The 27,997-nt window shown below is 35.9% G+C and overlaps 1 protein-coding gene and 1 pseudogene across 4 annotated transcripts in view; both read right to left on the reverse strand.

Moving 5' to 3' along the window:
- Macrod2 (mono-ADP ribosylhydrolase 2) overlaps nt 1-27,997 on the reverse strand; it is a 1,801,573-nt gene that overhangs the window by 696,134 nt on the left and 1,077,442 nt on the right. The gene's annotated exons all lie outside the window — the stretch shown is intronic.
- LOC138817236 (signal recognition particle 14 kDa protein-like) lies at nt 4,811-5,144 on the reverse strand (annotated as a pseudogene).

Below are 27,997 nucleotides of genomic sequence, written 5' to 3' on the forward strand. Positions count from 1 at the left end.
CATCTTCTCAGTAGCTAGGATTATGGGCATGAACCTGCTATTTTGATTTAAAAAAAAAAAAAAATTGGCCACGGGGCTTGAGCTAAGGGCCCAGGCTCTGTCTCTGAGCACTTTTGCTCAAGGCTAGTGCTCTATCACTTTGAGCCACAGCTCCACTTCTGGGTTTCTGGTCGTTAATTGGGGATAAGAATCTCATGGATTTTCCTGCCAGGGCTGACTTTCAACTATGGTCTTCATATATCAGCCTCCTCAATAGCTAGGATTACAGGTTTGAGCCACCAGTGCCCAGTTTGAGTTTTTAATCCTTGTGTTTCAGAATATGAGAGTGTCACCCGAGAAAGATACTTTGGAAATAATTACTGAACATGCTTCCATGCCAAAGATGTTGGATATTTGCTATTGAGTGAATTGTTTATTTCAAACTATTGTATAATGGACTATAAAAACACAACACAATTTAAAAAAACCCTGCCTCTAAGAAATGATGAAATAAGAAATCTTTTAGGCCTTTATTCTTTCCTTCCTCCCTTTCTTTCTCTTTCCTCCTTTCCTCTGTCCCTCCTTTCTTTTCTTGTTTTCTTTATAATTTTTAAAGATTCAATTAGGTGTGCAAGGGGATTTCATCTTGACATGTCCATGTATGCCTATAATGTACCTTGACTACTTTCTCTGGACTAAATTGCTGTCAACACTTAAAAAAAATTAACACCGTTATTTCAGTTATTTTACTCAATATAGGTCACAATCATGGTACTTTTTTTAAAAAATAAGTAATTGCATAGCTAAAGGAACTGAGTTAAATAATTTGTCTAAAGTCAAAAAATTAGAAGCCAGAATTTAACTCTGAGCCACATTGTTGTTTTTTTATGACATATTGCTACATAAGGAAGGAAGGAAGGAAGGAAGGAAGGAAGGAAGGAAGGAAGGAAGGAAGGAAGGAAGGAAGGAAGGGAGGGAGGGAGGGAGGGAGGGAGGGAAGGAGGGAGGGAGGGAGGAAGGAAGGAAGGGAGGCAAAGGAGGGAAGGAGGGAAAGGAAGGAAGGAAGGAAGGAAGGAAGGAAGGAAGGAAGGAAGGAAGGAAGGAAGGAAGGAAGGAGAAGGAAGGAAAAGAGAGGAAGAGGGCTGGAAATGTGACTTAGTGGTAGAGTACTCGCCTAGCATGCATGAAGGCCTGGGTTTAATTCCACAGTAGCACATAAACAGAAGAAAAAAACCAGGTGCTGTGCTCAAGTGGTAGGATGCCAGCCTTGAGCAAAAGAAGCTCAGGGACAGTGCCAAAGCCCTGGGTCTCAAGTCTATATGGTCTCAAGACTATATTATTCCAGTGGATAATATGTGCCTTCAGTTGTGGCCTTATTGTGTGCTAAGTACTTTGCTAGGTGATTGTAGGCATATGAGGACTATTATCATCATCAGCCAGAATCAGCTCTCTGATATTAAACTATGACATCACGGGGTGTTCTTACTTTTCAATTCTGAAGTCTTTAAGATTTAGGTGTATGTGTGTGTGTGTGTGTGTGTGTGTGTGTGTGTGTGTGTTTCCACTTCAGATACCCTTATAGAGTAACTATCTGTTTAGTTTAATTTGTCTTTAAATTAGAAATCCTGGAGATGGAAGTCAAAGGGCTAGCTGATGGAATTTTCCAGCTTTAGTGACACCCAGGGAGCTGAATTCACAACTTAATTTGCAACACAATGCTTATTTATTAATTTGGCTGCCTGGAATGTCCTTCCCCCTTTTCCCTCTTCTCAGCAATTGCTTCTCCACCCTATTGTTCTGTTTTCTCAGCAGGTGCTAAAACCACTCTGCACTTACCCATATCTCTTCATTCTCATATTTATTGCATTCTTACATTTTATTATCTGTTTCTCCTATTAGACTTGATGAAGATAGCTTATTACTTTTTTTTAGCACCCACCCCAGTACCTATGTAGTGAAATGAATGTGTAGAAGAATGGCTGACTAGATGAGTGTATTTATGAAAACTGGCTCTCAACTACTCACATCTTAGTTCATCCCCCTTCACCTAGTGAGGCTGGGAAAAGCTAAATGTGAGGATGGAGCAGGTGAAACCTTGATTTGAAATGCTGGCTTGCATCTTGCTCTTATTTTCTTCAATAAATGGACCTGTTGTGATTTCATTGCTTTGTGGAATCCTTAAGAATCTATCAATACCTTCTTTTTAATGGCCCAAAGGAAGTTGTTACAATGTTTGTAATGAATGCAAATTATGGATCCATAATCCTGAGTGTCTCATAAAGAACTTCATGAAACAGTTATGGTACATATATAATATGTCTCTCATGAAATCCTATGAATCAGCTTTAAACAAAACCATTGTTGCTCAAGTCTGCAGTATAAAATTTTAGGAGAAACTCAACTTGCTTTTACATTTTCTCCCATCCTAAAAAAATAAATTAATTAAAGGATAAATAAATAAAAAGCAAAATAAAATATAGAAAATTTTAAGCTGATAAAAACTGGCCTTTTGAAGAAAATAATGCTTATTTCACCGAATAAAGACTTCTGGTATAATATATGCTGTCCAACTAGTACGTGTTATGGGGAGAAAATTACAGGCTCATGAAATCAACAGCAACCACAGAGATTATTTGAAAATGTTAGATACATTATAAAATAACACCTTGCCCTTGTTTTAGATTTTAAAGTTCACAAAACCCTTTCATATATGTCTGACTTCATTTCATCGCTATAATGGCCCTAAAGCACTAGCTTCCTCTATTGTTATCTTGTTTACAAGTGAACAGATTCAGAGAATCACTGAGATGATCATTTGCCCTTTACTAATAGTGCAGGCTGAAATCCTGAAAGCCTGGTATCTTTCCTCTTATTAGCTACTCTTTGCTAAACTACTTTTGTATTTATCTCCAATGTTCTATTCTCATGGTCACTGCATTAGACTGTTCATACATGGGATATATAGATATATACATAATATTATGTAAAATGTATAATTATATATTATATTATATATATTATATATATATTATATTATATATATTATATATTATATTATATATAATATATAATATATATAATATAATATATAATATTATATATTATATTATATATATTATATATTATATATATTATATAATACACAATATATAATAACATATATATCATATGAAATAATAATATGTATAATCTTAATCTTATATGCAACTGGGAAAGTTAAAACAACTTTTTACTAACCACCTGACCCTCATTTGGAAATGTCTATAGTCTCTAGATGTCTGTGTGTTTAGCACCTTTTCAGATGACCTGTTTAGGGACTTTTCTACCCACTCCCTGTCTTTATGATTATTCTATACTGACATTATGTGGAGGCCATTTCAACCCTGATGTGCTCCATATTTTCCTGCTTCTATCTATAGTTGCTTTTATTGAGTGGAAATCAAATGCCAGTCTAAGTCAATTCTTTCAAGTATTTCCAGACTTTCCAAAGCCAACTTAAAAGAGCCTTCCACTGAGAGATTATTGCCTTTGAATACATTGTTTACTAAATTATATGTGCTCTATGTGAATGTTTTGCTCTAGAATACAACATTATTATTTAAAAAATAGTTTGTTCACTACCAGCATAATATTTAATAAATGTGAATGTCAGACCAATTCTAAAAAGCCAGTTAGCAATGAATGAGTGCAATCAAGCTGGTAGATCCATGACACTTGGCTACTCAATATGTTTTCCTCAAGAAATCATTCTCCCTCCATTTCATATTCATTTTTAGATCAACAGATTCAGCATTGGTTTCAAAGCTGGATTAGATAAGCACAGCTCAGGCCTGGCCAATCAAAGTATAATACTCTCTTCTTAATTTCAGAGATTAGTTATAAGATGTCCAGTTCACCCCAGTAAGACCAATCATAGTCTTCACATAGATTTTAGTCAAGCATATCACTAGTTTATCTTTTTACATTAGTCAGTGTTGTCCAGAGAAACAATATAGGATACTTAAATGGATGAATGGATGGAGACTGGGTAGATAGAGTTACTAAAGGGGTTTTCTCACATGGTTATGGAAATTATAAAATCTTACAACTTTTTTTTCAATACTAGACAGGTTTAATGATACATTGCTCTTAACAGAGAAATTTAACAGGAATACACAACCATGAAGTGCAGATCCCAAATACACTGGCTTCCCACCTAGAAACATACCAACCCTAGTCTCCCAGGAGAAGAGTAACCAGTGGAGGAATAAGAAAGTTAACTTTGAATACATATCTTAGGGTTCATTTCCCTAACATCACCTTATCTGACCTTTTCTGCTTGACTAAGATATGTATTCAAATGTTTTTTTTTATTTCATGCGATTGCTTCTAACGCATTTATAAGATTATTTCTTTGTTGCTTTGTATGTCCCTCCCCCACAGTATAACCCCTGCTCTTTCACTGTATTTGATGTCAGTATAATTTGTGGAGGGGAAGGGGAAAAACCAATCGTTTAAATAGGGATATAGGTGGACCCATTGCAACAATGAGATGTACAAGTCGTTATGTCAAAAACGAACTTTATAACTTTGGTGCAGGGGTGGGGGAGTGGGCAGGGAGGATTGGATGGTGGGACGGGGTTGGGGGGGTGGGAAGGATGGGAAGGGCAAACAAAGGAGGAGGCCACAATGCTTGATAAGAAATGTACTCATTATCTTGCCCATGTAATTGTAACCCCTCTGTACAGTATTTTCATAATAATAATAAAAAAAAAGAACGTTAACTTTGTTGGGAGGGTGAAGAGAAATAGCAATTCTGTAGTTAGCTGATAATGGTGCAATTGGGTACCCTTCACTGGGCTGTTTTGGCCTTCTTATTCTTGTTCTTCTTGTCTTTCTTCTTCAGCCCATCCATGTTAGCTCTGAGCAGTTTTGAGTAAGCCATCTGAAATTTATTCACTTCTTTGGAGCTCACCACAATGCTGATCTTCTTCTTCCCATCAGTAGCTCTCAAACAGACACTTATTTTCTGCAGGCCCAAGACCCTCCACAGAACCCTTCCTTGGAATGGGTTTAGTTCGACCATCATACTTCTTCAAGGTGATGAACATGTTGCCCAGCAGGCGGCCCTTCTGGAACAGCCTGGTCAGGTCTGTCAGGAACCGCTCGCTCTCCAACAGCACCATGGCAGCGCGCTGCACAGGTTAGCCAAAGCCCAAAACAGTTAGGGAAGTCTTACAACTTTTGCAAGCTAGAGAATCAGAGAATCAGTAGTATAATCTAATCCAAATCTGAAGGCCTAAGAAGTGACGGAGGTAGACAGAGTTCAAGGCCAGAAAGCCTGAAATTTTGATATCCAAAAGTATAAGAAAATTGGTGTCCTGTTTCCAGAACACAGCATGTGAGAGTTGACTCATCTTTTCTATGCCTTTTTATTCTACCTAGTCTCTCAAGTGTCTCTCAACTACATTGAGTGAGAATGGTTCTTCCTTACTCAGACCTTTCATTAAGACATCATTCTCTTTTGAACACCCCTACAATTGAACCACACAATTTAACCAGTTATGTGTATTTCCTTTCATCAGCTAAAGTGATACCTAAAAATTATTGATAAATCATCTAGGATTTCCAACTATGAAGATGAGTGAATCTGGAGTTGCTATTCTGCCCACCACATAAAGAGAGCTTGCCTGGAAGCTAAGCCAGCACTTAGGAAAGAAAATCCAAAATATGGAAGAGACTGATACAGATAGTTGTGGTGGAAAATTTGCTTTTGATGAATTAACTGAGGTGTAATATACTCTATGGAGAGAACAAATAGTATATTTCTTTAAAAAGACTAAGTCAAAAAAACCAACAAAATAAGTACCAGGAAATGTGTATTTGAAAGAGCGGAGGGTGGAGCCAAGGGGAGAGGGAATAGAGGAAATAGAAGAATGAAGGGGAAAAGAGGGAAGAAGGCAAGCAAGAATTTATTGTATATACCACAGAGTTGAAAAATATAAAGGAAGGGGTGGTTGAAAGGGAGTGGAAATGTTGAGGGGATGACCCATATCAAGATGCACTGTATGTATAAACTACTTTGTCAAATGGCAAAAAATTCAATACATCACCCCAAAAGAAATGTGAGAAGAGTGGGTTGGAAGGGATGGATGAGAAAGTTGAAAGGGTTGACACTGATCAACACTGTGTGTTCATAAACAGTTTTGGTGAATGGAAACTCCTTTTTATAACTACTTGATGCTAATAAAATATTTACAAAGAAAAGCCTTACCAGAAATCTCCAAAATTTTCTCAATATGAACCAATCAAGTCCCTTCATCTTGTCTTGAGTTAAGTTATTTTATGTCAGACTAGTTACTTGCAACTGAAAACTCAGTCTCTGGTTAGTAGAGTGACCAATATCAACGTTATTCATAAAATGTAACCAGATCAAATCAGGTCATCTAGCTCTGGAAGAAATATTCCTGAGGAAGTGGCACATGGCTCATGTGGTAGAGAGTTAGCCTTGAGCTGAAATGCTGAGGGACAGTGCCCAGGCCCAGAGTTCAAGCCCCACAATGACAAAAAAAAAAAAAAAAAAAAATCTGCCTGAAAGAAATATCCCTTAGACCCTATACCTCTAGCTATTTTTAAAATTCAGGATGAAAATACCTACAACACAAAGTACTCTTGACTGTTCATTTCCTACAGCAAAATCATGAATGAGCTTGCTGAACATTTCAAAGAATTCTAAGAAATATAGAATGAAGAACAATAATTGAAAATAGCAAATGCTAATAGCTGTTTAATTATAAAAGCATCATTGCATACTTCATAATAAATACATCTAATAAGACAGCATTAATCAGGTTACAGACTTTAATGATTTAAATCTTAAGTGAGAGTGAAGATCTGTTTAGCTGTTGCAAAACAGAAGAAAAGAAGAGAAATTCACAAGCCCAGAGCCTTTCCTCTTCTCTAGTATAGCTTCCCATCTCCTCTTTCTGTTTCTACTGCAGGCTTCTCTGTCTATCACGATCAGAGGGTAAATGGGAATTTATGTCCATCATAAAACGCTGTCCAATAGTAGTTTTATAAGATTTATATTCATACATTAAGTCACTCTGTCCTTTCTCGTGTACCTCCAATAAACCTTGTGGTTCTCCCTCATCATTTCATGCCAAATGAAAAGTGGTAGTATTATCAGATTTGCAATTAATTATCATGAAATATGATTCTAAATGATTTAATGTCTTTGTTAAGAAGCCATGGTAACATGGAGCACAATGCTGGAAAACACCATTAAAGCGATCATTTATCCATGACATTTACATTCTGTTCATAGTCAAAAAAAAGTTAATTGACAAAGCACAGCTATACAGAATTTACTGAGAAAACAGCTCTCTTGATGCTGGCTTAGCACATTAACGTTTCATTTCATAAGATATAACTTTTCTTATATATATCATAAGATGTAACTTTTCTTAATAATGATCCTGAAAGTGATCTTTCCTTTCTTTTAAGATGAATTGATGGGAAAATAACCCTTCCTTGACAAAGAACCTCTGAGCTGATAAAACAGAATTTCCATTTTTCTCAGAAGGTAACATGTTGTAGGAAGGTGTCACAGAACAATTTAACTTTGACTAGGTAACTCTCCTTTTCTAAACAGGAAGTGCTTTTAGGGAGGGTTCATTAAGGTTTTCATCTCTCTAATACATATCTATCTTCAAAATATACATTTTCTCTAGGTTCTACAACTTTATAAAGACAAATCAAGTAGCAGTAGCTTATGAAGGATGAAAAATATTGCAGACTCACTGGGTCATCAGAGTCTAGATCTAAGATATTTTCACTTGATTCATATCTGCTTAGATTGATTTAAATCTGATAAACATTATCCACTGGGCTAGAAAGCACATGCATTACTTGCTAAAAATCAAACTTATGTGGTCCCACTAAGTAAAATAGTACTCACTTTCTCTCCAGTATATTTGCCCAGTATTATGTCTTTATAGCCCTTATCTCCATCTATCTTCTTATCTCCTTATAGCCCTATCCCCTATCCTATCTTCATTTCTCTAATTTCCTTTTACCTAACCACCTTAAATGAGAATGTGCACTCCTTGAGTGCAGTGTCTTTTTCTTCCCCTTCCTTTCCTTTTCCAACCTATATTCTCATGTGCTCTTATTAAAACCATGAGAACATTTCTTCCTCTTCCTATACTGATGAATTCCTCGACATCATCTGTTTCTTCAGCTCCTTTTCTCCATATTTTCTCCACCACTGCCCAACTTGAAATTTACAGAATGAGTTTCCTAGATTAGGTAACTTGTGGGGAGGAATGGGGTTGGGACAGATGAGGGAAGAATGATGGATGGGCTTTGCATTAACCCAGTACTTATAAAATGATGTGTTGAATTGAAACCCCTTTGTATAATGACTTAAAGATAACTTTAAAAAAATATAAGGAACTTATTCCTAGTCATTTCTATAATAGTTTTCAAATTCTGATTTAATTTTAAACTAACAATTCTTATTTGTGGATGAAAAACAAGGTATCATTTTCAAAAGTTAAACACATTGCTCTCATCCAAATGCAAAGTGAACATGTATGAAGAATTTATTTAGCTTCTTAATGAAGGAAACAGCATCATGACAAAGCTGGTTCAAGTCAGCTTTGATAGACTGTATATATATTGTCCCTGAAAGAAGTATGGAGTTGGATTACCAAGAGAGACACAAAGCTACTATTACTCTCATCATAATTAATATTGACCTTAGGATTAGCTTTTCTGCCAAATCACACTTCTATTTGACAAGAACTATTTTCATCACTTCCCATTTTCTTCAAGCAAGTATTTACCTGCAGAGAGACACAAATATCTAAACAAAAGGAAGACAATGGGAATACGTTTCTAGAGATAAGATTATCTTTGGGTAAGCCTGTTATATGATACCCCAGTATAACATTGAAGGAATAGGCAGGTATTTGTTTATCTATTTACAAGATTTTGATATTATATTGGTCATTGGATATTATATTTGGTCATAATTTTTAATGGGGGCTAATCTGGTTCTATCAGGAAACTAACCTTAAAATATTACAGACATTTTCACCATATCATTGACAAAATAAATCACATTTACTTGCCTATTAATCAAGTATTTAGCCTCTACTAAACATGCATGTATGTGTGCATATGACTGATTTAAAAGGTAACTACACTCATTTTACAGATAATAAAAATGATGGTCATGGGGCTCAACCTATCCAAGATCATCCAGTCATTGGTTAAGTAAATAATCCAGTTTTGTTCTCTATGTTTCATTATAAAATCAATAAATCTTTTCCTAGAGGCCTCCAATAGAACTTTGGTGTCTCATTAGAAAGAATTCATTTATGAAATCATTGGAAATTTTTACCTAATATGAAATCACTTTGGTTAGAGACACAGAACATTCTAAATGGAGTCTAGAAGTCATCCTAACAGACCACACAAACTCAGAGCAGCCTATAGTTGTAACTGAAAGTCAACCAATCAGATCGACATATGTTTAAAGACCTCTTTGTAGATTCTTCTTCCTTAAGCCCAAACCCCTCTTCTCTTCTGAATGAATTTTCAGTTTTGTCCAGATCTGCTTCTCCAGAATTGTAATTCCTAGTATACCAAAATAACTGTTTTTGTACTTTTACATCCCTAGGATTGATTATGACAGGCTGGATTAAAAGCCATTCTTAATCCATTTGCCCGAAATATGAGTGAGATCTCTTAAATTGTAGGATAGGTATCTCAAGCTTGAGCAATGTTGGTGGTGGGTGAACACAGAGCTCTGTTGAACAATAAGGAAAATTGAATATCATTAACTAGTTTCCTGTAAGGTGGCCTAGTTTCTTCAACTTAGATGTTTGTAATTTTTTGTAGTCTTGTTCAAATGTAGGTTCTGGCTGGGGAAGTCTTGATTGGGGCTGAAATCCTGTATTTTTAACAAAAGTCTTTTATTTTCTTCTTTTTTCTCTTTTTATTGTGAAAATACTGTATAGAGGAGTTACAATTACATGGGCAAGATAAGTTGATGTTAGGGAAATGAACCCTAAGATATGTATTCAAATATTTTTTTCATGCAATTGTTTCTAACTTATTTATAAGATGATTTCTTTGTTGCATTGTATGTCCCTCCCCCATGGTATAAGCCCTGCTTTCACTGTATTTGATGTTGGTATAATTTGTGGAGGGGAAGGGCAAAAACAAATCGTTTAAATAGGGATACAGGTGGACCCATTGCAACAATGAGATGTACAAGTCGTTATGTCGAAAAATGAACTTAACAAAAAGTCTTTAGTAATTCTGATGCTACAGTGGAAAGTAGTATGGTACTGTGGAAGTAAGATGACTGCACTAGATTTTTAGCTATGTGATTTAGTATAGGTCACTTAAATTCAAAAGAGGGAGAAAGAGGGAGAGAGAGAATTAGGGAAAGAAGGAAAGAGGGAGAGAGGGAAGGTAGAAGAAAGGGAAGGCAGAAGGGAAGGAAGGAGGGAAAAAGTTGGGGGGTGATCAAGGAAGATTGGAGGTGAAATGGAGGAAGAAGGAAAAAGGAAGGTATGGGATTATCTCTATGCTCACTTTTAATTTATCAGGGTCATTCTTCAGTAACAAATTCGAGAATTGGGCAGAAATACAAAAATAAGAGGGTGTTTAATAAGGTTATTTGGGAAGAAAAAATAGATAATGTATAATAATAGAATTCTGGGAATGCTGATGTGTGTGTGTGTATACATGTGCATATGTGTACATATATACTATAGAATAAAAAGCCTCAGGGTCCTAGTGACAGCAAGATATATTGAACTATCCGAGAGATGTCATGGTTATGAAACTTGTGTAACATATAAGCCAATAAAAAAAAAAAAAGAAAAGTTAGCCAGGCGCTGGTGGCTCATGCCTGTAATCCTAGCTACTCAGGAGGCTGAGATCTGAGGATTGTGGTTCAAAGCCAGCCCAGGCAAGTAAGTCTGTGAGACTCTTATCTCCAATTAACTACCAGAAAACTGGAAGTGGTGTTGTGGCTCAAGTGGTAGAGCAATTGTCTTGAGCTGAAGAGCACAGGGACAGTGCCCAGGCCTAGAGTTCAAGCCCCATGACAGACAAAAAAAGAAAAAGAAAAGAAAGAAAGAAATAAAATAAAGGAAGAAAGAAAGAAAGAAAGAAAGAAAGAAAGAAAGAAAGAAAGAAAGAAAGAAAGAAAGAAAGAAAGAAAGAAAGAAAGAAAAGTTACCCCGTCTTTGGGCTACTTAATAATACATCTGGGTTGGTTCCATATCTATCTTAGCTATGGTAAATAATGCTGCAATAAACATGGTTGTGCTGGTAGCTTTAGTATGTCTTGTTTGTGATCATTTGGGTAAATGTCCAAAAGTGGGATTGCAAAAGGTTAGATAATCTGATGTTAGGCGAAATGAACCCCAAGATAAATATTCAATTGTTTTTGCTTTCATGTAATTGTTTCTAACATATTTATAAGATGATTTCTTTGTTGCTTTGTATATCCCTCCCCTACTGTATAACCCCTGCTTTCACTATTTGGTGTTAGTATAATTTGTGGAGGGGAAGGGAAAAAACAAATTGTTTAAATAGGGATACAGGTGGACCCATTGCAACAATGAGATGTACAAGACATTATGTTAAAAAACGAACTTTACAACTTGGGCGGGGGGGGGGGGGAGAAGGAAGGGTGGCAGGGGGAAGGGGGGTGTGGGGCGGGGGGGGGGCAGAGATGGGAAGGGATGGGAAGGGGAAACAAAGGAGGAGGCAACAATGCTTGATAAGAAATGCACTCATTATCTTGCCCATGTAATTGTGACCCCTCTGTATGGTATTTTCAGAATTAAATAAATAAATAAATAAATAATGATGTATCAAGTAAAAAAAAAAAAAACAATGCATCTATTATAGTTTTGATTGTAGAGTTTAGAAGACTAATGATTTTATCCTGTCATTAAATCTGGTAAGAAACTGGGGCAGACTTAGGGGACAGGTAATAAGGAAAATGGGGAAGAAAGAAGAATCCTCATCTGAGAATGTGATTAACAAGCAATCATTCGGTGAGGGAACAACTAGCTGTGTGAGAGAAGGAAAAAAAAAAAGCAAACAGTTCTCAGTAGCAGAATGAACTCCTGTAATAAGACCATGTTAGGAACCCTGGAGTTTGGCAAGAAGGCCAGAGTCTGAATCCCTCCCAGTCTGGGTGTGTCCTCTTAACTTCTCTAAAACCTTAGCTTCCAGGGCTGTAAGATAAAGAAAACAAAACTTTCCTTCCCTAAAGAAGTAAATAGTAGTGACAAATAAGAAAGGTATCTTCATAGAGTATGTATTTAACAAACAGGAGTTCATATCATTATAATAATTCATGAAAAGCAATCTAAGCTAGAAGGCATGTTCTGGAATGCATATAACAGGTATTCCCAAAGAGGAAGAATTGCAGTAGTGTCCCCAGGCACCCAACAGACAAGGCATGACCTGCAGGTCCACTGGTTCACATACTGCCTGCACTCTGACCAGTAATATTGGTAACCTGAACCTGTATTATGAATTCTCAAAAAAGAAATGATGCTCTCCTTAACCTCTACCTCCTCCAAGCTCACCTATCCACACTCTACCTTAGGTCAAGTTATTAGAGGACCAAAGGTGGGCATAATGCTTATAAGAAATAAAAATTCTTTCTTATTGGTTCTTAAAAACACTTTTACAACAAGAGCCTTTACTGTGGATTTTGTTAATATGTGTTCCAATGTTCTGTAAACTTTTCCTAAATGTAACATGGTTATTAAAGTGCTCTGCTTTCTCCTCATGTCTAGCTACATTACATTACATTACATTACATATGAGCTTGAAGTGCATTTCTAAAAGGTAAATATTCATGCAAACATTGAGTTCTGTGTCCTCAATGACAAAAAAGGGAGCCAAGGAATTTTTGCTTAAAACTTGCAAATAACTTATCAGCAGAAATTTTCTTTCTTGGAGGCAAGAGCAATAAAAGAATTTAAAAATAGGTTTTCTTTGGTAAATAAATTACATTTGGGCCTTCTTTCTATGAGGATCAGAAAACTTTTAAACAACTGTGGGAGACATGAATGGAAAGGTCATGGCATTTTGAACCCTCAAGGCCTGGTTCTCTACAATGGTCCACATGACCTTTGGTGAAGCATTTCTTAGAACACCTGGGATTCACAGCAAAATAGGATTCACTCCCTGGACTGGCTTCTCTCTGCAGGTGCCATGACAGCTGCATGGACACTGACCCATCTACAAACATGAAAGTTAGCTTTGTAGCTTAAAGTCAACGAAGAAAAATGCTAGCCCCATGTTGCAATGTGTTCTTCGGTTTTATACCTCAAACAATGATGTCAAACCAATTTCTGAGAACACAAAACAGCAGTGTTTGTTTCTAATTTAACTCGAACAAATTACCAAAGAATTGATCACAAAAAAATCATACCCAAGTTCCCCTGGAATTAACTTGTTTTGTCTTGTTTTGTTTTTGAGATGAGGTCTCTCTGCAGAACCCAGGCTGGCCTCAAACTCACAATCCACCTTGCCTCAGCCTGCTAAATCCTGGGATTGCAGGTTTATACTCCCACACCTGTTGGAATTATTCCTTTGAATTCCTTGAGAATATTTTTAAATCAGGGCAGTTTAAAAGTAGTTCTTTCTACAAACAGCAATAAATCATCTAACTTTGTTTAATACAGTTAAAAAAAATCCTGACAAGCTTTAGGCTAAGAGATTAGGTTAATAAACAACATTAAGTTAATGAAGTTTTCTTTTAACATATAAATCTAGAACTCAAGCATTTAGAACAGCTGGACCTTGTTTTTTAATTATCATAGTTTTAATAAAACAATTCTATTTCTGGGATTGTTTATGCTTATTTCACGCAGGAGTGAATGAGTTTCATGAAAGCAGGAAGTAGTTAACTTTTGTTCCTTTTCATCTCAGCACATAGAAAGTGTAAAACACCTAGCAGATAGTTCAATACTTAATGAATGAATAAATGAAACCCAGTCATTCTCATTTGAGTCAAAACTCAGAGAAATGTAGAGAACAGCTAAAATATTGAGCTCTTCTATACCATGAATCAGCCGGCCCATTTCTACATACCACCTACATTTTATTGAGCTTGAGTTATTAGAGAAACAGAAGCAAGGAGAAGAACAAGGTTTGGCAAGTCCCAAGTCCAGTTCAATATGTCTACTTGATAATGAAGCATAAACTAATTCCAGATCAGTTGAGCATTGAGCTACTTCCATCTAATAGTTATGGGTTCAAATGCAGCTTCAGTCAGGCATGATTCGATTCTTTCATTAAATGAATTTTATGTCCCCAAAGAAATGTACTCTTGACTTAAATAATTGTAACCCCTCTGTACATTGCCTTTATTGTAACAATAAAAAAATAAGTAAAAAAGAAAAGAAGGAAGTAAACTGCATGTGCAGCTGTGCTTTCTCAGTATAATAGATTCAAGTGGACCATTCCAAAATTACAACAGCAACTTGCTTGCACTTGCCCTGTCCATTTTTGTTCCTCAGATGGTAAACACCTTTCCCCAGGTTCTCTTTTTCATGCTAGTGATGAGGTAAAGCTGCCTCCTTAAGCACTTAGAGCGTTCTTAGCTCACCTCACCTTTAACAGAAGGCTAAGGACAGTCATCATTATAATAGCCACTGCTTATTTAGGGCTTGTGTTGAGCCAACACTGAGATAAGTTCTTGGCATATATTATCTTCAGTCCTCTTACTATGGCCAGGTAGGTATTAGTATTCTCATTTAAAAGATAAAGAAATGAAAGCTCAGAGTAATCAAATAAATTCTCCACGGTTATAGCTATCAGGTGGGAAAGACAGAATTAAAATAGACTTTTTGTCAGACATTAAGATCTGAATTCTCTCACTATCCTTAATACACCGTGTCCTCAAAAAGAAAACATTCAGTTACCACAGCCTGTGACTATATCCAGATACCCTAAGTGTCAAAAGACAATTCACTTTAGCTATCCATCCTGGTCCTCCTCTAGGCCTTCAGGACAAATGACCTTTCCCTCATGCTAAGGTCTTTTGTGCCTACTCAGCAGTTTTCTCAAAACTAGTCTCCTTTGCTGGCTTTCATTTTCCTTGCAATTCACTGTGAAGAAGCCATTAGCTTGAGTAGGGAAGTTTAATTTTTAGAGTCTCAGACAACATAAGTGATTCTAATGTATGTACGTGATTTCAAGGTCGAGATAAGATATGAGCAAATACAGAATCTTTTCACAGAAAGTACCATGGCAATTCCAGGCTAATTAGGAATGGGGACCATGGGAATAGAACAGTGGCTTTGGATGGGCAAATGGATTGGCAATTGCAAAAACTGTGCCGCAGAAATTATACTTTATGTGGAAGTATATTATATTGAGTGTTTTATTCTCCAAATAGCAAAGGATAACTGACTTTGCTGTGATCTGAAAATGATCCATCCCCAGTCTCCAACAGGCAAGTAGAGCTCTGAAGTTATTTTTTCATTCTGTGCCTTCAGGACCAGAAATCCTTATTATTCACATGGTAATTGGAAATGATAAGTATATACAGTGCTGAAGAGAAACAAAAGAGCAGCCTGTGAACAATGATCTTGGTGTCAGATGTGAGATTCTTCACAAATGCATTAGCAAAAATACAAAAAGGAAAGTTCTGAGTGTAACAGTTTACTTACAATTGAATCATGACCAAAAAAAAAAAAAAATCCATTGACCATATAAATTAATTTCCCCTATGGGTATCTTGAATGAATTCTAAGGAAATAGCCTCTTACAAAATACAATTTCAGTTATGATTTTAGTAGATAAACCCAATGTTTTTTTTGATACACACTAGGAGGTGGAAAAATATTTGGAAACCTTCCAAATATTTTTGTGAAAAAAAAAAATGTTAAAAGAAATGCTAATGTATCAGGACTGTACTAGAACAGCCCCAAAACAGAAGTTTATTTTAAACCCACAGTTTTATGCCTCCATGCACATTTTCAGATTCCCTTTCTTAGCACATAATTATTTTTCTAATTAACTAATTAGACATTTTACCAGGCTTAAAGACTATGGGGGTTAAACACATAACTGTTTAATGGTTACTGTTACTGAAAAAATAGTGTTAATTTAAGAGTTGAGGTCTTAATCATATTTTTCATTTTTTTCCCCTAAGAATGTAATTTTGTGTAAGGCAATGCTTTATCATAACTATTAAGGGAGGCTGGAAAGAGAAGAAAGCTCAAGCCTCTATTGTGTAGTTCAGAGTTTTATAGATGATAGTATAGTATTGCTAATACACTTTTACGAAACGTAAAGGCACCTTCCTCAGCCATTCCTACATGGACTCAAGCATGAATAAAGGAGGGGAAGGCAAAGAGAACTTCTATGGAAATTAGGGTTCACCTACATTTTAATTAATTAATTTACCAAAGTAATTGTTCATTAAATCAATAATGAATTTGTACTATTTATCAGGAGAAGAGCTAGTACTTTGTGTGCACGATACATTCATTGAAATTTAATAAATATTTATCCGGCTCCTACTATGTCAGGTAAGGAGATAGGCCCATTCTGTACATGGTATTTTTGTTCAAATTTAATAAATATTTGTTCAATTCTTACTGTGTCAGGAAAAAAGTTAGGCACAGTATACATTTGTGTACATTGTGCAGTATGCATTTGTTCAAATTTAGTAAACATTGTTGGATTCCTATGATGAACAAATGCTATTTTATAAACTAAAAAGTAGTATAGACATAGCTTTGCCTTCATGTGACTTTTCTAGTCTTTTTGGAGAAAGTGGGGAATCTACTATGGTCTGAATACACATGTTCCCCCAAATTCATATATACAATTAGCTCTGGGTGCTATTGGCTCACATCTGTAATTCTAGTTACTCAGGAGACTGAGATCTGAGGATCATGGTTTGAAGTTCAGCCAGGCAAGAAACTCCATGACATTCTTATCTCATCTAAACTACCAAAAAATCCAGAAATGGATATTTGATGTAAGTGGTAGAGTGCTAGCTTTGAGCACAAAAGAAGGTCAAAAACTGTTCCCAGGCTCAGAGGTCAAGCCCCAGGACTGGCTTGTAAGGTCTGCTCCTGGATGGCTAGCAGACTCCACCCTCCTCGCAGCAAAGTCTCTGCCCAGTTACCTGCGTTACCTAGGCAACTGGCACACCTGGAAGAGGTCACATCTGCATCCACTGAGGTCACATCTGAATTTGATGTGGCCACAACTTTCTCCGCCCATACTCTAGATAAGGCCTAGCCCAGGCCCAGACTCATTCTTTTCTAGCGCTTTTCTAGTTCTTTTCTAGCTATTTTCTCTCTTTTCTAGCTCTCTCTTAGCTCTTTTCCCCAGCTCTCTCTCTTTCTCTCTCTCTTTCCCAGCTCTCTCTTTCCGAGGTCTTTCCCAGCCGCGTGGAAGGCCGATGGCCTGGTGCCAGCCAGAACGATGAATAAACCTACCCCTTATCTGAATACCACATGTGTGGTGATGTTCTTACTTGGCTACCTCGTTTTAAAAACCTAACATGGCTAAATAAATAAATGAATGAATAAATAAATAGGAAGATGAAGTTATTAGGAGGTGGATCTCTGTGGGCAATTAAAGCATAAGAATATAATCCTTTGATCCTTATCAAAGGGACCCCAAGGAACCTGCCTGTCCCCTTCTACCACAAAAGACCCAGAAACAAGATGCATCCAATGAGCGAGAGAGTAGTCCTCAACTTGATGTCAAATCTGCTACTGCCTTATTCTTCTTAAACTTCTATATCCCTAAAACTATAAGGAGCAAATTTCTGTTGTTTCCAAGCCATGCAATTATGGTAGTTTGTTACATTAGCACAATTGATTAAAGCAGGATTAGTCATTTGAAGTTCAAGTTTTGTGGGAGGCTGAAGCTTAAATGATCACAAAAACTGGTGTATATAAGCATGAGACTCTAAAGCTGAGGCTTTATTAATTTCAAGAAAAAAAATCTGCCTGGAGCTCTGTGTGCTGATGACCCGTTTCACCTTCTACTTTGGTGTATTCCAACTGGAATACATCAAATGTACTTCTTTTGAGACTTAAGAGTATTTAAGCTGTTCAGTGTCTTTTAATAAATGCAAATTCTTCTAAATGAGATCACAACTTAAGGTGTTATTATCTCACAGGTGGGGGCTAATAGGTGCCAAATAAATATTGAATTAATTGATGGAAGGGGTTAAGGAAAAGCTTGTTAGCAAGGCAGAAAGTAGAAAAGTGTGCAGTAGGTAGTTTCAGGGACACTAATAGACAATAAGAAGTATTGAGAAGAGCCTGTAGGGTATACCTGCACAAGATGACAAAGTGGCATCAAAGTCCCCAGTCATTAAAATCACAGCTTTACTTCAGTAAATCCTAAAAGAAAGAAAGATGGTCCCAGAGTATATGAACACATTTCTACTCGGGATAATTTGCAGAGGAGACATATCATCTTTTCACTGATTATTCATTCACTCTTGACTATAATCTTATGCTAAAGAATTCCCTTAATGACCAAACAGGATTATTTATTAGCAGTTTGCTATTTTACCTTCAATATATATTTTAAGTTTTAGTCATTTTTTTTTTCATTTTAAAACCATGTTTTGTAGCCACCAGGGCAGCCATGGGAAGATAGACGAAACGGCAAAGAAACAAATGGGTGTTGGCAGCCAAAGAATAAGTGGAGAGAAAGCCAGAGAGGGTGAGACAGGATCAGATCTTGAGAGAAGCCCTTGCTGGTGTAAAGGAAGGAAAAAAATAGTGTGAGCCATACTGGCCTGCTTCAGATTGTCTATGTGAGGGGTGCTGGGTATGGATGCTGCCTTGGAAGACTGCAGTACTGATCATCTTTTAACTAGCCAAGATTCTGTGTGTGACCCATGGAGAAATGTGAAGGCAATAATTTATAATCCAACCAAATAATTTTCTTGTTTCCCTGTTGTGGAGGGTAGGTTTTTATTCTTCTTTCTGAAGAATTTCTGGGTAGTGAGTCTAGCTGTTGTTTTGGCCATGGTTCATTCATTTTATCATAACACTTACAAATCCTAGGTTCTCGTAGTCTGATCTCTATATTCATGCAAAGAAATGCAGTTCAAAGTCAGGAAGGAAAGTGGAAAAGAGGAAAAGAAATGGCATTTTAATCTGGAAGAATTCCAGTTTTTAAATAATGCTTCTTAAAAGGTGTGATGGAGCTCACAATCCTCAATACTCATCTTGTTTTCTATTTCCTCTTCTCTGCTATAATTATCTGAGATCTTACACTGCTCTTAAACACTTCTTCCTCAAACAAAACAAATAAATTAAACACTCCTTTTTCTCTTCAAATCTCAGCTTCCCTTTCTTTCTCTTCCATTGAAGATACTGTAAATTGTTTTGACCTCCTTCACTAACCTCCCACCTGTTGGGAGAGTTCCTTAATTGTGCCTTGTCTCAGTTTGCATGAGAAAAGCCCAGATATCTGTTGAGGGATTGAGGATATCAAAAGGCCAATTGCCTCTAACTGGAGGATTGCATTGAAGAACTAGGACATTTTTTTCTTAATTGAATGTCTGAGGCCATCCTTTGTCCCTTCCACCTTTTGGAAAAAAGGGGTTTGAATTCTATCTTGTGCCACGCACCATCCAAAAGTGAAGAAACAAAGATGGTCAAGGCACTTACCCTGTCCTCTAGAAACTAACCAACTCGTTCCAGCAAGCAGTGAATTAAAGAGCAAATTACATTGCCCTGTGCCAAGCACCCTTCCAGATATGAGCAAAGCTCTCTGGAGGAACCTTGGCTTGGAATGGAGGGAAGAGCTCTGGAGCCATCTGAGGAAAGTTTCTAGATGCTGTGGCCTCTAGTAATGCTATTAGTGATTAGCCAGGTCCCAGTGGGCATGCAAAGTGGAAACAAGTTTATAGGCAGTCTTATAGGGCATGATGAAGGATGCAGAGAGTTTTTCTGTCATTCATTCATGTCCGTGTGCCCATATCTCCCACAGCTACTCTTTCCTTCCCACCCACTCTGTCCCCTACCTGTTTCTGTTCATCCTTCCTGACAGCTATTCAAAATGTTCCAACAACAGCTGTTGGTGGACAAAAACTATGCCTCCATCTCCCACCTAACATTCCTGTAACTTTCCATTTTCCTTCCGCAGAATCTTCTGCAAAGCTCTCTCCTGCCCAGAACTTGTAGAATAGAGGCTCATGCTGAGGACCTCTGGGGAATTTCCTTTTGATTTAGGGACAAGAGGATTAGGAAAGCATGTCATTGAGGTGACACAGAATTTATGGCAGACTTTGAAAGCCATCGTCAGGATCTGAGTTTGTTCTTCAGGCTAATGGAGGATGCACTGAATATGTAAAGGGAAAGTGTGGTAGAATTGAGATTTGGGAGATTTATGGTTCTGAGAACCAATTTGAGAAAAACAATGGAAACAAAGGAATAGATAGGAGGTAACAGAAAGGAAGAGAAACTCACTGGGATTCTGGGTTAAGGCCTAAACATAACTACTTGGTAGGAATATCATCCACTCTTCTTTACTGTATGGTTGCTTGTCTATTTACCTACAAGCTAGGGCCATTCTGTATCCTCAACAAAGTTAATGCCATAGTATTAGATTAAAAAAAAGAGTTCATGAACTAAAATATTTTGTCAACAATTGTGGCCCAGGCTTAAGTGAGTGGCAATGTAAGAGAATGTACTGCCTTCAAAACCTGAAAAAATGTGTATCTTTGTTCTTCCAATTGGGCTAATTAAAAGAATTACAAGAGGGAAAAAATAATGGAAGAGGTAGCATTAAGATGTACTGTATTTATAACCTGACATATGGAATTGTGCCCTCTTTATAAAACTACTTAACAAAAAAAAAATAAAGAAAAATTATAAGAACAAAACTTTTCAAATGACCACGTAATGTTTGGTTGTTATAACTTTCAATTCTGGTTTAAGTTTTTTTTTTTTTTTTTTAATCTAAGAGACTAATTTGTCTGCCATCCTGGACAATGTAATTATTTACAAGTAAAGCCTTAATGTAAAGACTGAGATCTGCAATATGTTTAAACCTAATAGTATCACCCTATTATTTTTTTTTCCATTATGTTCCCTAACAAAGCCTTTGAACACATATGTGACATGCCCAGGGAATTTTAGCAGATGCTAAAACTTTTTATGAGCTGATTTATTGGGCTGTGGGATTGGAGTAAGGAGGGCCATTCTTTTAAAAATGGGGAGAAAAATCCAGACATAACAGAAGTTAGACAAATCAGAAATCCACCTTTGGGACAATGGTAGTGAGTAACATTTTCTTTTTGTTAACATATCAGGCTAATTCAAAACAGCAATGTCTGCGCCAATGGTCATAGCAGCTTATTTTCTTTTCAGTGAGAGAAAGTTCAAGAAAAGTGTGAAAGTAAAAAGAAAAAAAAATAAAAGAGAAAGGAATGCAAATGCAGCTGACATCTTGACAGGGAATAGAAATTGAACTGGAATATTCTTATAATTTGTTCTTCTTTAGATCTACCATTAAGATACAACTTTATTTCTGCATGCTGCTAAAGTTATAAAGAAAAAAATGAATAACATGATAAATGTTCTAAAAGAAAATGACTGGAATGGCTCAAAAAGAGGTCATTTGTGACATGGATGACAGATAAATATAAATATAAATAAAATATAAATAAAACATAGCTGAATTTAAGGAGCATGAAGAGCTCCCCTCTCCCTACCTCATACAAAGATCACATTTTAAATCTGATTTGTGACATTCTTTTGTTTCTTGGCTTGTCAGTCTTGAGGTTTGAACTCAGGGCCTGGTTGTCCCTGAGTTTTTTGCTCAACGGTACTGCTTTGAACCACAGCTCTACTTCTGATTTTCTGGTAGGTAGAGATAAGAGTCTCACAGACCTTTCTGCCCTGGCTGGCTTTGAACCATGATCCTTGATCTCAGCCTCCTGAGTAGCTAGGATTACAGGCATGAACCACCAGTGCCTGGCTCAGTAGAACTTTTGAAAAAAAGGTACAGACCACCACCTCCCCTTCACACCAATAGTTGTTCTTTGGACTAGGACAAAGCAAAGTTTTCTTAAGCATTGTTTGTTCATCTCTGCTAAACTTCTGTGCAACTGATTCCTTCCTCTAAACTACCCAGAGACTGAAATTGGACTCAATCTTTTTCTTGAAAGAAATGATTTTAAACACCAATAATAATTTCTAAAAGGAAAAAATGTTGTAATAACCAGCCCAAATTTCAGCTTAAAGCTATAAATATATTCACCATTTTCACAACCCTCAAGGGTATATTTTCACCATGGAATCTGTGTTTGACTAGATTACAATACTAATTATCCCCAATTAAGTGTAATTTCCTCTTTCTGAATTTAGTGGATTTAATTTTTGGTGGACAATGTGAATGTGTTTCTAACATATCTTCCCCTATGAGAAATCTGGGGCTGGGAATTGAGAGGAAAGCTTAGCTTACCGGCTGTCAAATAGCCCATGCTTGGCACCTCTTCTGTGAAATTCTGTAGCCAATGAATGCTAAGTCAATTATTTTACACTTTTTTTCAGGCACTGTCATCTTTGTTCAAGAACATTAGTCTGAGAGTTCATAGAATGATTTTCATTGGCAATATGTACAATACAACATGCTTTTTTTTTTTTTAACTTGTCAGAACTCAATCTAGTAACTTTCAAAATCTCACCAGATCATTAACTGATAAATATCTGATTAAAAATAGTCCACATAATGGACCTTCTAAAAACACTTTTATTCGAAACTTCATTTTGCTTACAGTCACTTTTGGTTAGTTTAAGTTACAGAAACTTTGTCAGTCCAATTGGCCAATTTTGACTTATTGTGCAAAATAAGAGCTCAAGACTATCTTTTTTTAAATGCCAAATTAACTGCATATAACTCTTTGTCATTTAAAAAGTCCTGATTGGTAGTTCACTCTACTATTAATACTAAAACAATTGTTGATAATTGTTCTGGATTCCACTACCTAATTAAAAGTAAGTGGCTGGATTTGCATACAGTAAACAGTACAAGTGGCTTGCATTCCTAATCTCAGAGGCCTAATCAGCTTTACAATATAATATCATTAAACCTTGCATGCTAATTATAGTTAATTGCTCCATGCAAACAGAAGTCATTTCTTTCAGATCAGTTTCTTCCAAAAGCTTAAATCCTGCTGTTCACCTGAAAAGATTCAAGTTGTTCAACTCACCTCTAAAGAAAAATCAGGAAAGTGTAAAAAAATTATTTCAAGAAAGCTTTTTTTTCCCTCAAGTTATAAAAAGACTAGGCTTCCTTATTAAAAGGATTCAACTCTTCAGTCAAAGTAAGCCAATTAAACCTAACCTTCTTGTTAATTTCATTTGCTGAGGAAAATGTGAAAAAGCCCAATTAGAAATGAATAAAGAAAGCATTCCTTATATTTGAGTTAAACAAATATAATCAATAACATTAAATTCTAGAATGGTCCTTTTGAATTGTTCCTTAATTAATCCTAGAGGATCACATGAATAGTGAAATATTGGACATGTTTTATGTGAATAAAAATCTGGCCTTTTCCAAGATCAATGTTAAATACTATAAATTCAGTGATCAATTGCAGTCAAATGGAAAGAAGAAAAATCGGCTAGAATAATCCATGTATAAATGGATGGCTAGAACAACACTTAATTTATTTTGTATTTAGAGGTTACCTGGTGATAAATGACTTAAACTTGAAATTTCTAATCAACTCATAGAGATGTACCAATAATTTTTGACAGAGTCATGTCCTACAACTTCCTTAGGAATAACCCTAGAAAATTCCAAGTAAACTTTGGACCATAGTTTATTGACCACTGGGAAGACTTTGCTAATTAGAGATGTTAAATTAATAAACATCTCTGGATGTGAATTGTCTTATAACAAATTACTACAAAACAATACTATTAAATAATGTCTTTTTTATGTTCTTGTTTTTGTAGGTTTTTTTTGTAGTGTTAGGAAATCCAAACTAGAACATGTTACATACAAGGCAAGTACTTTATCATTGAGCTATAGCAACAGACTAATATTTTTTTATAGCATAATGAATTTGGCCACAAAAAAAAAAAAAAACTTTCAGAAGGAATTCCTTTCCATTCTCCTTTAGTTAATTTTGTTCTACTTCATCATACCCCACTCTCCCATCCTATCTCACCTATCCCATACTTGGTGTCTAAGAAGAAAATCTATGCATACCAAATAGTGTCTCTTTCAAATGAAACCTACTCAGCTAATTAGATTTAAATTCTGATGGGTCCCAGATTTCATTTCATTTCTGAGTTAAGGGAACAAAGAGGAGATGAGGAGGAAGAAGAAGAGGAGAAAGAGGAAGAAGAGAAGGAGGAGGAAAGGAACAAGAGGAGGAAGAGAAACAAGAGAAGGAAAAGAAAAGAGAAAAAAGAGGAGGAGGAGTTGGAGGAGGAGGAGCAATAAGAACAATGCAGTGGTCAAAGTAAATTTTAGAAAAATAAGTAATAACTGGAGGGAGAAATTGGTAATGACTGTTGGAATCCAAATAATCTCAATATCATATCCTGCCTTCATTGTTCTTCCAACAGAGGTTAGATTAGATTTTTCTGACATGAATTCATTTTTTTATTTTTATTTTTTGGGTCTGGTCATGGGGCCTGAACTCTGGGCCTGGGCCACTGTCCCTCAGCTCTTCAGCTCAAGGCTAGCGCTGTACCACTTTAGCCACAGTGCCACTTCTGGCTTTTTTCTTTTTGCTTATGTGGTGCTGAGGAATTGAACCCAGGGCCTCAGGCATGCAAGGTAAGCGCTTTACCACTGAGCCACCTTCCCAGCCCATGAATTCATTTTTCAAGACAATTTACTCATAATTATTTAACAGCACACAGAGAGTTGGATTTTTCTGACTTTAGAAAAAGGATAACCACAAATATGACTAAGAAAACTCTCATTCATTGGCTCCCAATCACCTACACCCCTCTCCTTTCTTTTTTAACCTAGTCTGTACCCCTATGGTCTCTCAGAAACACTTTGCTTTTGTGGTATTTTCCTCCTGATCATCTATAGAAGAAGGCCTGCCTCTCATGTTTCTCTCAAATTTCCTTGACTTCAAATCCCAGTATTTGTCCATTTCTTGTATTCTATTTCTGCAAGCTGGAAACCAAATTTCCAAAACATTGTCTTTTGGAGGGCAGTTAATATCTAAATAATAGCACTATTATTGCTTAAAATTATTATTCATCTCACCCCAAACTTGAAAGACAAAAAGGATGAATGTACAATGTCATATGGCGGCAAAGAAACATCCAAGAACTGTCTACAAGACTGTTTAATTTATTGATTACTGATGTAAGATCTCAACTTTAGTGAGGTTACATGCCAATTTGTTTTGAGAAGAAATACTGTAGGAAACTCTTGCATTTAGCCTAGAATTTCTATCTTAGTATTCTACTATTAAGTTACCTACAAATAATTTCTCAAATATTTTTGAACTGGCCCTGTTTCCTTACTTGCTTTCCTCTATCAATGAGTTAAAAAAAATCATTGACATATATTTATTTTATCTATATGTGTAAGAATCAAAGTTTTACTGTTTTGAAAATTACTACTTTGACAGTGACCAACTATTTTTCCTATTTTGATTACCCATCATGTTGTTTAATCAATTTGTTTTTTCTTTTTATATATACTGGTAATAGGACTGGACCTCAGGTTTTCATACTCTTGCTCAACTCTCTATCATGGCTGGTGCTCTACTATTTAAGCCAGCTTCCAGACCAGCATTTTGCTAGTTAATAGATAAGAGTCTTTTCTGCCCATGTTAGCTTCAAGCCTCGATCCTCCAGGTCTCAGTCTCCTGAGTAGCTAACTGCAGGCATCACTCACTGACATCCAGCCTAGTTAACTGGTTTTAACTTTCAATTATACTGTGAGATTTTCAGAATTGGTGTTTTATTTCTGTTATTGAAAGAGCTCAGCATGGGTGTCAAGCACTTTAGATGCTCAATATGTGTTCTTTGTATGTTGCTGAGTTTAATTCTACGATCCTGTACTCATAAATCAATATAGTACAGTCACCTCTGTTTGCCCCTGGAGGCTCCCATTTGTCTCTCTGCTTGGCATTTATGTGACTAAATAGGCTTTATTGAAATTCATTCCATATAACATAAATTAGATCACACCTTGTCTAATCTTGTGATTCACATATGTGTGTACATCCTAAGAAAGATTCAGATTGCAGGAAGGCTTTCTTTTTGTGCCTTTATGTAATGGAGGTAAGTATATATCAACATATGCATTCTAGCAAGATTAGGAAAATTAGTCAAGAGAAAAGCAAGAGCAAACCTTGTTTTCCACTCTATGGTTTCTTCAGATTCCATTGCGTAAAGCTGTTAATTAAATAATAAAATTTAAACCTGCTTTTAATTGTATAAATCTGCTGAGGTTTTTTTTTCACCTAAAAATAGGCTCTTTTTCTGGGCCAGATGCCAACAATTTATAATACTAAATATATAACTGGGGAAAAAGAAAAGAAAAATAAGCATTGATAACAGTAACTAAAATAGGCTTCAAATATTGTTAGAGGAATTCTGTCATTTCAAAATAAATCCAAGTCTACAATATCTATGTGGCCTCACTGAAAATTCCATGGTTAATGAGACTTCAAAACTCTTGTTTGACCAGTTTTTAGTATCTTCTTACAGTACATAATTCTTAGAATTTTTCCTGGGGAAATATGCATTTTAGTTTGCAACCATTTCAAATTATTATAAACAGATAATAGTTTCAAATGATAAAAGTAAATTCAGTTTTTCATTCTTGTAGCTGCTATAAAATAAAGATCTTTAAAGATTTTTTTAAAATATTGTTTAATTTCTAGACTACATATGTGAAATAATACACAGTTTAAGTATTAACTATATATTCTCGACTTGCTCAGTAATGCTACCTTACTTGTATTTTACACAAAATTTCTATGATCTCTGGAAATTTACATCAAAATAAAATAGCTCAAGAACTCTAGAAAAAAAGCAATGTCTGTCTTTTCAAAAAGCATAAATAGGATCTTCAGACATGCTACCTTTAATAGTAAAACCACAATGTTTTGTTTTAAAAGTATCATGTTTTAAATTTTCAGCTTAAATCACAAGAAGATATTGAGAGCTGTAAAAATCTCAGTGAACACGGGGTAAATAAAACATTAATGAAAAATATCATAAGAACCACTACATGTAAATTATTTACAAACTTAATTCACTTTTACCAGGACTTACAGTTCCATCATTTCTAATGTAGATAACTAATGGATGCTCAGCTAGTAGACAGCTAGTTGACAATGTTGGCTAAGTGACAGTAGCAAGCCATCTAGGTCAGTTCTAAGAATGAGAATGAGGGGAAGGTTCTGAATTATTAAAAGGCTTTCACAAGTCCATGTAATATATATATATATATATATATATATATATATATATATATATATATATATATATATATATGAGTTTCTTCGACTCCAACATAGGTCTTTATCAACCATTGACTAAGAATTCCAACTCTGCTGACTAGATCCCATTCTACAGCACCAAGTTATAAAGAAAAAGGTAAAAACAGTGCAATATACTTTCCTGTCTGTCTTATATATAATCCTGGGCTCAACCATACTTGTCTAATTCAACATCAGAACTAGGTAAAAATAATTTAGCTTCTTACTCTAGGAAATGTAAGTTTTTGTAAAATAAAACTGTAAACCCACTGAAAGAGCTTGCTTATTAATAACAATAGCTTCAGGCTGTGGGGCACTTGCCTAGCATGCATATGACCCTGAGTTGAATCTCCAGGATTGCAAAGTAAACAAAACACAAGAAAATAAATGGAACATCAATATTCTGAACAAGACTCCCTTGAAATCTCTCACCTTACTGTGCCAACCACTCAGGAGCTCTTAAGATATAAACTACCCAACACTAACTACCCAATACCAACCATTTCTCTGAAAGAT

The sequence above is a fragment of the Dipodomys merriami genome, unplaced genomic scaffold (assembly GCF_024711535.1).
Source record: "Dipodomys merriami isolate MVZ:Mamm:240054 unplaced genomic scaffold, mDipMer1.0.p SCAF_7, whole genome shotgun sequence".
In the NCBI taxonomy this organism is placed as follows: domain Eukaryota; kingdom Metazoa; phylum Chordata; class Mammalia; order Rodentia; family Heteromyidae; genus Dipodomys; species Dipodomys merriami.